General features: G+C 34.7%; 1 protein-coding gene and 1 non-coding gene across 11 annotated transcripts in view; one reads left to right on the top strand and one right to left on the bottom strand.

Moving 5' to 3' along the window:
• NAALADL2 (N-acetylated alpha-linked acidic dipeptidase like 2) overlaps window positions 1-16569 on the top strand; it is a 1420296-nt gene that overhangs the window by 990790 nt on the left and 412937 nt on the right. The gene's annotated exons all lie outside the window — the stretch shown is intronic.
• LOC116273888 lies at window positions 7679-7785 on the bottom strand. Its single transcript, XR_004182392.1, has one exon. It is a non-coding gene; the product is annotated as a U6 spliceosomal RNA (small nuclear RNA).

Genomic DNA, 16569 nt, shown 5'->3' with positions numbered 1-16569 from the left:
GTTGTTATGCAGCTATCAGTTGGGTGGTAAGAGTGGTCTCGAAGCGTAGCTTTCTTTCTGGTAAAAAGACATTTTTATAAATAGAAACTCCCTTTATAAATGTAAATTTCTTTGGCAAAAGAGGAAATGTATACTCTAGTTTAGGCAGTTAGCGGGCGCTAAAGAGCTTTTTCTATATTACTGGTCCTCAATTGCCTTTAGCCAAAATAATCTGTATGCCAAACAGACATATTTTGAAGTGGTATATTGTGGTACGCTTCAATCTGCACCTGTACTAAGTAGCACCTTTATCAGCAAAATTCTGCTGTTCTGAGTAGGCAACACCAGATAAATGTTACTCTTCCCACAATTATATCCCAATGAGGCCTATTTCTGTCAGGGTGTGTTTTGAGTTATATGAACCTTTTTGGAGCATCTGGTGCATGAGACTTATGGTGTGTAGTAGAATGATAAGGATTATTAGAGTATGTTCAGTAATTTTCCTCACCAGTGTAGATAAACCTAAAAGAATACAGTGGTGTGTTCTCAGGTTCTCTGTTTGGCATGTCGAGATTCTCTTATGGAGAAACCTTTTCTCTTCTCTGTTACCACCTACCTCATGTTGGGATTATTTAGCTACATCTTTTCTTCCGTACTGGAAGACCACTAATGTACTTGCCACCCTTGAATATGGGCTGGACTGGTGACTCCTTTCTAATCAGAATACATAAAAATTGTGGGATGTCACTTTCAATATTAGATTACAATGAGACTGTAGCTTCCTTCTGTGGGCCCTCCCTTGACCTCTCGCTGTCTCACTCTGAGAAAAACCAGCTGTCATATTGTGAACTTCCCTTTGGAGAAGCTCATGTAGCAAGCTGAGAGAGGCCTCAAGCCAACCACCCAGTGGGGGAAGTAAGGCCCTCAGTCCAACAGTTTGCGAGAAACTGAACATTGACCGCAAACCATGAGTGAGCTTGGAAGTGAGTACTCTGAGTTAAGCCTTCAGAGGAGACCTCAGCTGAGGTAGAGGCTAAGTTATTGAATTCTTGACCTAAAGACACTGTAAAATAATAAATATTTATTATTAAGCTGCTAAGTTTGCGAATGGGGGTGGAGACTCGTTATATGGCACTAGATAACTAAAGCACATACTAAGGCAGAATCTTCTTCTGAATCATTTCTTTATTCCCCAAATAACTGCATAGTCCCATGCTTTACTATGGATTATCTGGATCATACTAGATGCTCAATGAATATTTCTCAGATTACACTTTGAATAATAGCAAACAAAATCTATTAAATGCTAACAATGTGCTGAGCATTGTTCTAAGTGTTTCACATACATGTTTACTTCTAATCATTGCAACCTCCCTTTGAGGTAGGTTCAGTCATTCTCTCCATTTTACTAATGAAGAAATTGAAGTTTGGAGATATTAAGAAATGTTCTCAAAATCACGAAACAGGGTCCTATATTTGAACCCAAATAGTCTGGCTCCAAATTACATGCTTTCAGCCTTCATGCTTTTCTGCTTCTCTATGAATTGATGAATACTTGCTCAATGAAAGAATGAATCACCTAATCATTTATAACACTGAAACTTACATATTTAGCACTTACGTTGTGTCTTTTATTTTTCCTGGATGTGTAATGAACACTACTTAGAAATGTTAAAGCTGTGGTCTACAGATTATTTTTTTAAACACGCTATTTGTTTAAGAATATTTGACTACACATGAAGAATCAGAAATAGGTAATTTTAAAATAAAGAAAAATGCGTCTAAATTCAGAAGACAAATCTTACATTCTAGTGAAATAAAATTCTGGAAATATGAAATCATAACTCTTCCTCCCTTTCTTCCTTTCTTTCCCTAAAGAACATCTATACCTTTCCAAATAAAATACCTACTTTTAGATGTAATTCTTGAAAGCATGAAATAAAATTTATTTCCCTCATGATTTTCTCAATTCTACTTGTCTAACATTGATTTTTTTCTATTTGTAACGCAGCACAACCCAATAGGATTTCCCATGGTTTCTTTCCTAAAACCGTGCACCTGCACCATCAATTATGCCAGGAAGAGCTAGCACAACTTTGGAATGAAAACCAATGACATGCTATGAAAATAGAGACAAGACAGCTTAGAAGATTGATTCTGAATTATAGAGCTGCTTCCTGATCTGCAACCACCCAAATTCTTACAGCTTGACAGCTGGTTAGTGAGCACAGAACAGACCACAGGCTTGCCTCATGACTTGAACGAGGGCAGTTTGCACAGTTTGTGGTGTAGTTACCACAGAAAAGACTACAAATCAAAATCTTTTAAACTAAAGCACTGGAATAGTTCTGTTTCCAAGTTTTTTCATCTTTAAAATGGGAATAAAGGTATTTAAAATTTTAGAGTTGTTTCAGGAATAAAGTCAAATCACATATTTGGAAAATGTATTAATATAATCGTCAGTTAATATACAAATGCAAAGTATTACCCTAATTATTATGATTATCTTTGAAATCATATTATTTTTAATTTTACTACTATGCAAAGTTATCTTTTCATAATTTTAAGTTATAATTTTCAATTTATGAAGAATTACAAGAATGGTGCAAAAATGCATATCCTTTACTTAGATTCGTCAATTGTTAACATGAAGTGAATCTATTTTATTAAATCATTTTGTGCTCACCCATGCACTCTCTCAGGCATACTTTCTCTCTGAATTATTTGAGAGTAAATTATCTCAATAACCTGAGGATAAATTAGAGACATTAGTTTTTTATCCTACATACTTCAGAGTGTATTTCCTAAAAGAAAAGCCACTATTTACCTAACCACAGTTAAATAATCAAAATCAGAAAACTTAATATTGATATAATGCTCTTGTCCAACACACTATCCATACTCAAATTTTGAAAATTGTCCTAAAAATGTCTTTGGTAGCTATGTATTCAACCCAACCATTCCCCCTTTTTGGAGACGAATTTAAGCCTTTTAAAAATGCTTTTAGTCTTTCATGATCTTGACACCTTTTTAAGTACACAAGCTAATTTTTTTCTGTAGAATTTCCCTCATTTGTCTCATATGCACTGTGCCTTAATTTATATATTTGCATAGAAATGCATTAGGATAGAATTCCTAAGGCAATTTTGAAGAAGTCAAAGAAGCAGATAGCCAATATGCTCTTTGCTATTCCCGAGGAAAAAGGAAAGAAAAGGGGGGCATATTCCTTTGGATTTCCAAGAGATAAATTTTACTTTGGTTATCATTGAAAACTGTTAATATTTTTTACAAAAGCAAAAACAGACCAAATGAAATCAATGATGTTGAGGAGATGAAAAAAATGTTGGTTAGTGGGCACAAATATACAGTTAGATAGAAGGAATAAGTTGTAATGCTTGATAGCAGAGTTGGGGGACGATAGTTAACAACAATGTATTGTATATTTTAAAATAATTTGAAGGGAGAACTTCTACTTTAGGTGATCATATCCTGGAGGTGATGGATAACTTAAATATACTGACATGATAATCTTACATTTTATTCCTGTAACAAAATATCACATAGCCTCATAAATATGTACAAATATCATGTGTCAATTTAAAAAACACTGCTGATTTTTTTTTAAAAAGAGATATATCACCTTGAAATTTGTTGTGTTTTATACAACATATTCATCAATTGTCATATTCAACAATTCATCAATTCATCAGATACTAGATTTAGACACAAATCTGTAAACTGATAATTGTGTTTTCTATGTTTTTGATAACCTCTAAACATAGATTGTACTACAGTAGTCTCCAATTATCTGCAGGGGATATGTTCCAAGACCCCAAGTGGATGACTGAAACCACAGATAGTACTGAACCCCATTACAGTCAATCAGAACATGTTTCTATTCATGCTAATGCCTTTTCCAAATTTACTAAGCACTGATCATGTACTGTGACAGTAACTTTCCAACAGCAAAACTAACACAAATTTTTTCCCCCTCTCACAATTTGACAGACAATTCATTCTTACCTCCAATTTTAGCAATCTCAGCATGTGGTTTTTTTCTTTCTTTATTAAGTTGAGAACTTTCACCTTTTTATTTAAGGAAAACACTGCTTCTCTTTGGCGTTTCTCACAATTGCCAACATCACTACGTTCGTGCTTTGGAGCTATTACTAAGTAAAATAAAGATGACTTGAACACAAGCACAAGCATTAGGATACCAAGAGAGTTGACCTGATGACCGAGATGGCTACTAAGTGACTAACGGGCAGGTCCATAATGCATACAGCATGTATATGCTGGACAGGGAGATCATTCACATCCCAGGCAGGACGGTGGGGGACAGTGCAAGATTTCATTACACTACTCATTACCCCACTCAGAAGAGTGTACAATTTGAAACTTATGAATTGTTTATTTTTTGAAATTTTCATTTAATATTTTCAGATTGCAGTTGATCATGGGTAACTGAATCTGAGGAAAACTAAATTATGGATAAGGGGATCCCACTGTTATTCATCTTTTCTATCATGCCTTGAAGATTTCTTCATTCCCCAAAAATATCATACTGTCGAAAAGGGCAGCCAGTTTCTCAGTAGCTATCCTTTAACAAATTGAAATAGACGAATGGAAAGGCAAGGTGATGTGCTAAGTATGTATTCCTTTATGAATTCCAAGATCCCAACAACAGTTCTGAATCCATAGGAAACTGACCCATCATTGTGAGTTAAAACTTCAAGATGACCACATGCCTGGAATGTTAATTCAGCAAAGATCAAGGCAGAGCTTCATTTGTCATTTTCATTTCATCTTGTTAAGTATTAATTGCTGGTTTCTGTATAATCTTTGCATACTCATGACAATAATGACAGCTAAATCCATCTCCGAAAAAGGCCACTGTTTTCAAATATAACTTGCTACAATAATAACAGCTGCCAGTCTCATGAGGAACTTTGCTGTATTATTTTATATTTTATGAGCAATGAAATGGTAGTGTGAACGAACCCTTGACCTCTGACTTCAGGAAATATATGAACTGCTTCTCTTCTAGTTCCTTTGTTACTTTGCATATTACCAAGCACTGGAACAAAGCAAGCATGGTTTTAATTTTCACCTGCCAAAACTGCTAAAATCAATCTTGCTGTATTCAATAAACAACTCACTGTGCATAGCTGGGTAAATTTTATTAGTTGATGAATACCAATGGAATCCTGCCATTAAATCATAAAATAAAACCCATATATGTGACAAATATCTCTCAGTCCTTGATCATCTTCCTAGGTAGTCATATATGGTATGAAAGATGAATTTTCTTATGACCTTATGCGTACAGGACAAAATACAATAATGTTGTAAGTCATGAGCTTCATACAAAGTAGTTTGTTCTTAGTAAAGTGTTGGAAAATACTCCCAAGACTAGGAAGCCATCTTTCAGTACTGATTTGATCTAATAGTTAATCAAGGGTACTGTCTCTCGTGGGTCATTTATTCAGTGAACAAACTTTTATCAGATCCTATACTGTACAAGATATGATTCAAAGTTCTCGAAAGATAAAGATGGATTGAGACATATTACCACCTTTAGGGGACTAACGGTTTAATCAGGGAAGAAGCCACATAAGCAAATTATTAGCACAGAGTGACAAATGCAAATTATTATCAACATGCTGTCTGAGAAGCAGAACGTAACCCTTATTTGGGAAGAGATAATATGAAGTTTCATTTTCTTTATAAGTTTCTCCTCCTCCCCACTTTAGGTTAGAAACCCTTTCTCTGTACTTTCATGTGAATATGAGTATGTTTCTACCATGGTGTTTACTATACCATATTAAGGTTTGATCTCTTGCTAGCTGGATGACTGTGACAAGACAGACCTGTAAGTCAGTTTCTTCTTTTTTAAGTGAGGATAATTCATTCATTCATTATTGATCGAAACAATATTCTCTGCTACACATTTTTAAGTGTAATATATTTTTAATATTACTCTAGTTATAGGGCTAAAATGGGGATTAAATGAGTTAAATCAGGTAAAGCATTTAGCCCAGTATCTGGCACATGGTAAATTCTCAATAAATGCTGGCAACACATTTATTATTATGTTGCATAATTTTGTTTAATACTATATCTCTAGTGGTTTTTATCTTTTAACAGCATGGTCTAAATATGTGTTTAAAGTATTTGTATTTTTTTCTCCATATCATGAAAATCTTAAAAGTTAGAGGAGATTCAGATAAAGCTCAGGTAGATTAAGAGGTATATTTATTTTCAGAATTCAGTAGTACATATATTTAACAATTTAAGTTGTGACCAACTTTCTTTTCCACCAGAGCCTAGCCCACTACCTGATATACAGTAAGAGATAAAACATATTTGTCGTATTGATTTAACTTGACTTTATGAATTTCAGCCAGTTGTGACCTTAGTTGGAAGGTCTTCAAGTTAGGAATGATTAAGCCATTCATTGAACAATTTCTGTTTCTCCTGATAAATGCTTCTCCCTCTGTCACCTGCAAGAATAGCTTCTTCTGGGAAGGAAGAAAAACCATGAAATTTGGTGTTTTCAAAAAACTGGATGAATGGAGTTCACCTTTTTACCCTCCAATAGGGAGTTAGGGCAGACTTTCATTTTGGAAGTTTTATAGTAAATTCTTTTATTTTAAAGATATTGGCTTAATTCAATCACTTTCTATATACTGAATTTTACCTCATAATGCCATTTGCAGAACTTTAATTTAGCAAGCATTTCAGAGTCTGATTTTTTATTCTTAGTGGATTCATATAACATAGGTATTACATCTTGCTACAAAATGCCAAGATTTTTAATATGATCAATATTTGATAAGTAATGAATGTTCAATACATTTATTACTGAGAGGTACATCACTAATCTTTTATTAACTTCTTTTCTTCTGGATAATACATCCACAGTATGAATTTCCACTGGGACCTACAGTTATTAGATCAGGTAGATTGAAGCACACCATAACCAAATGGATTTTTTTTTTTCCTTGCATTAAGTCCCAAAGCAGCTGTCGTCATGAACTAGAGAAGCCAGAAATCTAGGTCTTAGGTTATACTTACTGACATGGTTTGGCTGTGTCCCCAACCAAATCTCATCTTGAATTGTAGTTCCCATAATCCCACGTGTTGTTGGAGGGACATGGTGGGAAGTAATTCAATCATGAGGATGGTTATGTCCATGCTGTTCTTGTGACAGTGAGTGAGTTCTCACAAGATCTGATGGTTTTATAAAGAGCTTCCCCCACCACCTTCACCCTGCACTTCTCCTCGCTGCTGCCATGTGAAGAAGGACATGTTTGCTTCCACTTCTGCCATTATTGTAAATTTCCTGAGGCTTCCCCAACCCTGCGGAACTGTGAGACAATTAAATCTCTTTTCTTTATAAATTACCCAGTCTCGGATATGTCTTTATTAGCAGTGTGAGAATGGACTAATACACTTGCTTACTGAACTTGAGACCTATTTTACATTTAAAAATATATATTATAATGCCTTGATACTTAATGGTATTTTCATATTACGGAGTCATTAACAGTGTGGGTGCCACTACATGGAAAAAACAACAACAACAGCAACCATCTGTCTATATTGTCCACTTGAGAATTTAGTTTCAACCTCCTGTTAATGAGATGCTTTTATTGTCACAATTTTTTTTAGTTTTTATTATTTTATACATTTTTTAAAAAATATGAAATGCTTCACAAATTTGCATGTCATCCTTGCACAGAGGCCATGCTAATCTTCTCTGTATCATTTCAATTTTAGTATATGTGCTACCAAAGTGAGCAATTCCCACCATTTCTAAACAGTTCTAAATTATTTCTTTGTTCTTCTTTCTTTTTTTTTTTTTTTTTGAGGTACCCAGGGGAGTGAAGTGGGGCACAGGTGTAACAGAGGGATTTGCCTACAATCCATAGCCAAACATGGAGGGCACAATAAGGTCACAGCTTCATGGGGTGAATGTTTATTTCTGAGCCCATCGAATTCCCTGAGGGACAGGAAGGCTGAGCAGCAGTGACATCCAGTTATAATTATTTTACCTTGCTGAAAGTAGGTTCAGTGAGCTGGGCAAGTCCCTTCTTATTCTCTAACAACAACATTAAAACATGAAGCAAGTGTGATTTCTGGATAGAAAGATTCTCCTGAGAATTCTGTGGATACATCATGTTTCATTTGTTGTAATATATGCACTTCAAGTTTCTGGGTCAAATGCACACATATCTTCATGTGGCTTATGTAAGTATCATGGAAAACAGTTTACAACTTACTGTTTACAGTTTCACAGCCCTTGAGAGAAGTGATGCATTAATTTTCTGGTAAGATTAGGGGCCTTTTTGCTTTATAGGGGAATTGGGCTAAGAGTTTCCCTAAACACCCAGGTTGTAATCCCTACCATGTTATTAACAACACAGTAAAACCAGTTTATCGTTTTAGTCTTATCTCTTCATTTACAAAATTGAAGTGTTGAACTGGATATTCTTTAAGGTATTGTGCCCCCAAAACAAACAAAAAAACAAATGAACAAACAAAACAATTACTTTTCTTGTTAAATATTTCAGTGAGAAAGTTTTTGTTCAATTGGAGTGAAAGGAAGTGTGTAACCCATCATGCTTGTTTAGCAGTGACATCGACAGAGCCAAGGATGATTTATTTGTGCATGCAAGTTAGATTTCCTGGTGACGGAACAAGAGAAAGACACTAATTAATTAGAGACACAGAAGGAAGTAAAAAGACAGCCCCAGACTTGACCCTCAGCAGGATTTGAAGCTGACATCCAGGAAACTTTCATTCTTAATCCTTGATGCTTCTGCTACTTTTGTTTTTTCCATCCTTTGCAAGCACGCATTGCCCCTGTCCTTTAAAGTCTTCTAATTCCCCTCCTCTGCTAATTCGTGTCCACAGGACGAAAGCACTGTATGGTTCTCATTGTATTGTTTTCAAACTCTATTATCTGCTTTAGGGCTACGTTACTCTTAGAGAGACCACTAAAAACAACTATAAGGAAGTTTTTGTAGACATTTTTCTTAGGATATCTTTTCAGAAAAGGAACTGCTGAGATGAACTACTGTATATGACACTTAAAGGTATTGACAAATATTGTCAAACTAGTCTCCAGGAAGATTATACCCCTGGAGGAGAGTGCCCGTTTCCTGGAATTACATTGTTGTTTTATTTTAAACATTTCCAAAGGGGTTTCATTTTAATTTACATTTATTTGATGACTAGCAAATAGAACATTTAAGTTTATTAGTCATTTTATTTCTTGTTGTATGAATACACTATTTATGTTACAGGATAGGGGTCCCGATCCAGACCCCCAAGAGAGGGTTCTTGGATCTTGCGCAAGAAAAAGTTAAGGGTGAGTCAACAGTGCAAAGCAAAAGCAAATTTGTTAAGAAAGTAAAGTTCTGAAAGAATAATTACTCCATAAACAGAGTAGGGCATTCTTGAAAGTAAGAGGAGTAATGTGTCCACCCTAGGTACAAAACCTTTTTTTTTTTTTTTTTTAACCTAGGTTTAAAAAAAAAGAAAAAAGAAAAAAGAAAAAATAGAGTACTTTTTTTTTTAACCTAGGTACTTCCTTTTACCTAGGTTAGAAAGAAAAAGATCATGAGGAGATGTGCTCTGCTACAAGGGTTTGTGATAAAGTATTAATTTTCTTAATTACTATATTTTGCAAGAATCCCTGACTTTAAAGCAAAATTAGGAATGCCTTTGTCCTCAAGTTATTGGGATATCAGGACACTCCCAAGTCTGGGTCTGTTTAGTAAACATCATCCCTCTGTTCCCTTAACTGTAAGCATGTAAAGGCTGGGAATAGTTAACTTTCTGGGAATGCAGCCCAGCAAGTCCCAGCCTCATTGTCCTAGTCTGCACTCAAGATGGAGTCACTCTGGTTCCAAAACCTGACATATCTCCCCAACTCCTTTACAAGAGGACCCTTAATCCTAAAGGTATAGTCACTTGCATGGTCACCAGAGAGATGTTATAGGAAAGGGTCCAGATCAAGATCCTAAAGAGGGCTTTTGGATCTCATGCAAGAAATGATTCAGGGCAAGTCCATAGACTAAAAGTAAAGGAATAAAAGAATAGCTACTCCATAGACAGAGCAGCCCTGTGGGCTGCTGGTTGACTATTTTTATGGTTATTTCTTGATGACATGCTAAACAAGGGGTGGATTATTCATGCCTCCCTTTTTAGACCATATAGGGTAACTTCCTGATGTTGCCATGGCATTTGTACACTGTCCTGGTGAGGTCACTGTCATCACCATTTTGGTTTTGGTGGGTTTTGGCCGGCTTCTTTACTGCAACCTGTTTTGTCAGCAAGGTCTTTATGACCTGTATCTTATGCCGACCTCCTCTCTCACCCTGTGACTTAGAATGTTTTAGGAATTCTAAGTCTGGGAATGCAGCCCAGTAGGTCTCAGCCTTATTTTACCCAGCTCCTGTTCAAGATGCAGTTGCTCCAGTTCAAACGCCTCTGACATTTATGTCTTGCTCACTTTCCTTTTGGTGTATCTGTTCATTTTCCTATGTAATCCAGCTCTTTATAGTAATGCTATAGCATAGATTCCAACATTTTATGTAATGAATCTCTAAAGTGAAGGTATTAATTGATATGTTCCAGATATCAAACATGTTGGGAGCAAAGTTGATTTTTATTTTGAAAGATAAGAGGGATGATTATTTTTGTAGTTTTGAACAAATGAAATACACCCTCATTCTCTATATGAAAAGGGACTGAACTGAGCAGTCAATAAATATTTGAAAGAGGGATACATATGTGAGTTTAGAAAAGAGAAAAAAATCAATCTGCATTATTCCCACAATATTCTTGGGCTATATTTCATCCTGGGATAATTCGTCCTGTTTCTCCTAAGTCACAGAGACAGTGATTTTTAAGGTATTACTGTCAATCATTCCTAGGTAACAAGCACAGAATCAAGGGCTTCATCAGTACTGGCCTTGTGATCTCTTTTATGTTGTAGAAACTCCTGTGTAAAGCTCACAGGAAAAGTGAACACTTTTACCTTCCTCTAGAACCAGGACCATGTTTGTCTGTGTCCTTCTTTGAGGCCATTTCTTAATCTCTACTTAAAAGTGAAAGATAAATGGGAATAAAATAAGCTACATATTACAAGATCCATAAGAAGAGACAAAACAATAAAAATAAGCACCTACATTGAAAGCACTGAGTCAAGCAAAATGAACTACAACAAAGGATTAAGGTAACTTTGCCAGCCGGATTATTTATAACCCAAAACAATAAAACAAACCTAGGATATAAAGCTTAAAGTTCAATTCTTAAAATATGTTTAAAGAAAGGGTTGCAGAGTATATATTTTATATTGTACAGTCAACCTTATGGTCTGGGTCAGTTACTAATGCCACTCTTTCCTACTCTAACTGTGATAAATGTCATTCATCAATCCAGCATTATTTTCAACTAGGACTAGACAAAGCCTTAGAATGTTTCTCAACAGAACTCTCTAAGCAGCTATTATCCATCAAGAAGGTGGTATTTGAATTAACACGTATTACCATTTCAATGCTTGACTCATCTGCTAAAGGTAGGTACAGTTTTATTAATTTAAAGATAGGAAAGCCAATCAGCTTTTATGCAGCAAGTTAATTCTTTCTCTAAAGTTAGCAGCTTTCTAGCAAAGGTTTCTTTCTCAGCTCTTGAATATTCTTTAAGCCAGAGCTTTCCAACTAGAATACAAACCAATAGGTCAAAACAAGTACAGGTACATAGAAGTTATTGATTCCTCAGCCTTGAGAAGGCCAGGTGGGGTTAAAGATACCAGAAATCCTGGGCTATTACTTACAGCCGTAAACAGCCACATCTGTGTACTCCAGTGTACAAATATTATTGTTTTCTATACATATTCTGAAAAAGATGGAAAGTTTTGCTTTGAATTATGGAACAAACAATCCTGCCCTAGTCAGAGACATTTATTAGTATATGAGTGGTTTATTTTAACTCTTACTCAAAATGTTAGAATTTTTCAAAATCATCACAATTTAAAAAGTCAAAGAATTTATATTTTGAATGGAATGTGTGTATATTTATTTATGTACAATCATGTGTCACTTAAAGTCTGGGATATGTTCTGAAGTGATCCTTAGGTAACGTAGTCATCGTGTAAATATCAGAGAGTGTGCTTACACAAACCCAGATTATATAGCCTAACACATCCCAAGGCTATAGGTATAGCCTATTGCTCCTAGGCTACTAACCTGTGCCTGTAAGACATGTTACTGTACTGAACATTATAGGAAATTATAACACAATGGGAAGTATTTGTGTGTCTAAACAGCTAAACTCAGAAAACGTGCAACAAAAATACAGCATCATAATCTTACGAGACTACCATCATACATGTGGTTTGCCATTGACAAAAACATTTTTATGCAGTGCATGACTGTATTTATTATATGTATACATATTTCTCAGTCTGAGACACAACTAATTTTACCTGGAGTGAAATACATCGTTGTGTGCTGCACTTTCCTAGGGCACAGCTATTTTTCGGTGAAGCTCCTTCCATTTAAGCATAAAAGTCCAGTAGATGATCATGAGTATTTAAGGAGCATTATTTGATAATGTAGGTTATTTTGGTGGCAGGAGATGTTAAACCCTAGTTGAGATTAACTTCACAGAGTGACTTCCTAAGGCACTTTTATCTTCTCTTTCTCATTCAAATCTGTCTAACTTGCATCTCTCTAGACACTTATAATCATGGTACTAGAATGATATGAATTAATAGGTTGATGGAAAATATTTCTTAATAAATTTAAATTTTTTAGGTACAATTTATTTTTAATGGCCAGGTATGTGTATTATGGGGCACTGAATGGGAACCAGTTTGGAAACATAAAACCAATTGTAATTTACACATTCAGTACAAACAAAACTACAAAATCAATAAAAAGTAAATTGACAGTTAATTTAATGTGACAGGTGATTACGTTTAGTAGAAAGCAATCACACTTAACATCACAAATATGAGCTGATTACTCCAGAGCAATTCTTTGGGCCAAGCAGACTGATGCTTCTTCTTGCCTCATAACTGGGTCTCCTTCAACCCTTTCTAAAATTGCTTTTAGAGTGATCATTGCAAATGATTCGGTTCTTTGAATGGCACCCTACTGCTTACTATAATACACAAATGTAAGTTGGTGAACAGAGTCCTTTTTATCTGAATCTTGGTTACCTCCAGCCTCACCTATTTTTAACGTAATCTATAATTATATAAACAGGTCTATATAATTTGTACCAGATATACTATACTAAGTATTTTCAGTCTCCATAGATGTCATCCTGTTTCTCTTTTCAGAGCCTTTCCAACATGCCATTCCCACTATCTTTGAAGTTTATACCAGCTAATGGTCATTCCTTCAGAACTGGGTTTTAGTATCTTCTGGGAAACCTTTTGTAATACACTCCCTTCCCTACTCTGTCTCTGAATAAATTGGCTCCTTCTCTGTGCCCACCACAACAGCCTGTGCATTCCTTCTTTGACCAGACTTAACACTATGCTGTAAATGATCGATTGATTCTACTTGCCTGTGAGCTCCCTGAGAGAAGGCTGAGGTCATATTCACACCTCTTGCATTTTTAAATTCTATTTTGACACTTTTACATTCTTCATAAATATTTTTGGAATGAATAAAATGAATGAACTCACACTTCTGGAGTTACCGTGCATGCTAGTTTCTGGTTTGAGCTTTATTTTTTGTTTGTTTTATTTTGTTTGGGAATGTGTGTGTATCCTCAGAATGCTGAATGCAAGAAGGATAAGCAGAGGTTTGGTGTGAGTTATTTCCCTCAGAGGGCTTCCTGTGAGATATTTTTCACCTTCCTTTTCTTTTTTGCTTTGTTTCCGTTCTTATTTTTGTGTCTATTCTCCAGCTCTCCCTCCTGTCTGAATACTTTATTAGACCTTTTACAAGTTCAGAGTCTCTCTTTTTTTTTTTTCCTGAAGCTGTGCAGTAGAGGTATACAGAAGTGAATTGTCCCTTGGAACTAGATTAACCATTTGTTTTGTAGAAGTCTAAGAGACGCTTTTATTTGGTTGCTACAAAATGTCAGATCAGTATGGTGTGGGTTTTCATTTAGGCCTTTGAATGGGTACCAGGTGGATATGCCAACATAAAACCAAATAACAACATTAAAGCCTTCGTACTAAAATAGATAGCTCAGTAAAGGAATATTACGTAATTTTTCTCTGTTTTCCACCCACTTTATTTTACTCATCAATAGGCATTGTCTAAAATTCCAGAGAGTCATTCATATAGTTAAAAGGAAAATAATGACAAATTTGAGTTATTTTGACAATAATAAAATAAGAAATTCTACTCAAATCATGAACGATGATACATATATTTGTTTTTGCCTTAGCTTTCATTAAGTTTGATAGAGAAGAATAATTTTTAAGGAACTCATTAGACATCACTGACATGCTTAAGAAAAATTGGCTGCCGCAATGATTTGTTTGTGCACAATTTCTAAACTCACACGGCATTAGAACTGAACCAGCACTGGATGACATCCTGTGAGTTCATTAACATTTACACTTTATGTATTTGTTTATGCAACAAATATTTATAAAGTGTTAAACATGTGCACAGCTTTCTTCCATGTCTTGGGAATAGTAGTATGAGAGAAGAGCCTATAGTTTTACAAAATACAGGCTTCCTCCACCTTGTTTGTATCACTTCTGTATAGCCATGTATTTTATTATACATACTCAAAACATTTGAGGGATGTAGATGACATAAATTAAAACATCTTGGTTTCTGAGCCCTAAACTAAATTATATAAAGCCATAATTTCTCACAGTTACCTGTGATCCACTTTCTGGCAATATCTGAAGTAGCACAATGTAGTGGAAACAGCAAGTACTTGCTTTGGAGCCAAAATGCCTGGATTCTGATCATCATCAGTTCTGCCAGAAACTCACTGTGCAATCCTAGATAAATAGCATGACCTCCCAGGTCTTTAGGAAATAACATTAGATTTTCTCTAAATGTGCTTCCATCTATGATTTTCTGCATACAGAATATAATAATTTGCTAACGAAGGCTCCCCATAATCACCGAATAACTGGTACCCATCTCTATTCCTGAACTTCTAATAGCCACAACTTATGAAGGAAGATCAGTTGCAAAAGCCATGTGAGTCTAAGCGTCTTCTAAACAAGAGCACACATATCCAAAGCAATGCAATGTAGAGAGTCAGAGAAGGCATATGTTGACTGATGTTACACAAGATCCACTAGTAACTAACTGTACATGTAACACAATAACTAGATTTAAATTCTTACTAAGTCGCATGAAACCTTTAATATGGAAATACTATCAGTAGCTATGACATGTTAGAAAAATGTAAAGTCATTTTCCCCTGCTTTTGTAAACTGCTGAGAATAGCTACGGTTACAGTTCTAAATGGAATTTCATTAAAGCTACATCTGAACCATGTACAAGTTCATCTCATATATCAAGGACCATCAGCACTTTACTACTATCCATGTGGTGGGATAAATTACTCTGGCAACACACATTTCTGGGAACATCATATTTACTGAGGCTAGCAATTAATCACTTAAAATTGTATTTGAATGAAATGTGTTTCCAGGAAAATATTTTAATTTTATTATCTTTTTTATAATTTCACTAGGCAAATTAGATGACTTGAAATAGAAATAGATTTCAACAAAAAGTAATTACTTGATAGTACAATCTATACAATCACCTAAATCCAACTTTATCGTGTGGGGCTTAGTTTATTGTAACTCATGAATATATAGATTTTGATTCATTTTAAGCTGCACATGTCTACATTAACAATAGAAGTAGTGTTCTTCAAGATTTAAAATGCAATTTTAAACGTCTTTTAAACATAAAGTTAACTTGAAGATTTTGCTTTGATAATTATCTGCATTTGATTTATAATTTTATTCCTATAAGTTATTTTTATAAGACCATCTTATCATTCAACATAATAAATAATTATTGTGGTGTTGTTCGAGTAGATACATGATTCTAAATAGCCAAAGAAAGTGCCATGCATACTTTAGTAAGCTCATTTTGAGGAGGATAGGTAACGATAAGTTTACTCTTTTGAACATTAGTAAATATGCACAAACTTTTAATGTTACTGAGATGAACTTAAGGTTTATATACAATAATTTTTTTTCAAATTGAAACTTTTCCATAAATTATTAATGTTATTTGAAAAGTTTGCAGACTTTCTTTTGATAATTTCTTATGCATAATTAAATGTTAATATTTTCTTTCTGTTATGTTATCTTTCTAATATGTTTTGTACACATTAAAATTTATTAATCCTGGTGCCTTAGTAATTTCTTTACATATATTTTGCTGGAGAAATAACAATAAACAATGATAAGAACCTCTCTTGAACACCTTCTATGTTCCTGGCTGTCAGGCCTTGTGTTGCATTTTTTGTGAGCATTGTCTCATTAAATCTGCCAATAATCTTATAAGGTTAAGCACTATGCTGTAATTAACTTCGTTTTAATATTTTGTTAGTAATTTTACATAT

This window comes from Papio anubis, chromosome 2 (assembly GCF_008728515.1).
Source record: "Papio anubis isolate 15944 chromosome 2, Panubis1.0, whole genome shotgun sequence".
In the NCBI taxonomy this organism is placed as follows: Eukaryota; Metazoa; Chordata; class Mammalia; order Primates; family Cercopithecidae; genus Papio; species Papio anubis.
Note: the sequence above shows the minus strand (reverse complement) of the source record. Positions and strands in the feature narration are given on the sequence as shown.